Source organism: Nestor notabilis, unplaced genomic scaffold (genome assembly GCF_000696875.1).
Source record: "Nestor notabilis isolate BGI_N333 unplaced genomic scaffold, ASM69687v1 scaffold21542, whole genome shotgun sequence".
In the NCBI taxonomy this organism is placed as follows: Eukaryota; Metazoa; Chordata; class Aves; order Psittaciformes; family Psittacidae; genus Nestor; species Nestor notabilis.
The window spans coordinates 6,620-6,960 of NW_009920029.1; the positions used below are offsets into that span (position 1 = coordinate 6,620).

The 341-nt window shown below is 59.5% G+C and overlaps 1 protein-coding gene across 1 annotated transcript in view; it reads left to right on the forward strand.

Annotated features, from left to right (window-relative positions):
* Window positions 1–341, forward strand: part of NEK8 (NIMA-related kinase 8) — a gene marked incomplete at its 5' end in the record, with an annotated part of 9,935 nt that overhangs the window by 6,390 nt on the left and 3,204 nt on the right. The gene's annotated exons all lie outside the window — the stretch shown is intronic.

The following is a 341-nucleotide window of genomic DNA, read 5'->3' on the forward strand; positions in this document are numbered from 1 at the left end:
CATGACCCTTCCAGCAAACGCATCCTGCACCAAGCCCCTGCCTGCTCAGCGAGTGCGTTACAGCCCCTGGCACTCCCCACATGGGCAGGGGGGCGAATCCCAACCCTTCCCTCCAAACCGTTGGTGCTGGCTGCTTGCTTCTGCCCCAGAGATGTTTGCATTATCTTCTGTGCTGTGTGCACGTAGTCTCTGAACCCTTTGAAGGCTGTTTGGAACTAGAAACCCTTCCCTGGTGTTTGTGTTGGATGAAAACTGGGATGCTGCCAGCGCTGTGTTGAGGCTGGGGGGCCGGGTGGGAGGGATGGGGCAGGCTGGGAGGTCTCAGCTGACGGCTGCTGCTC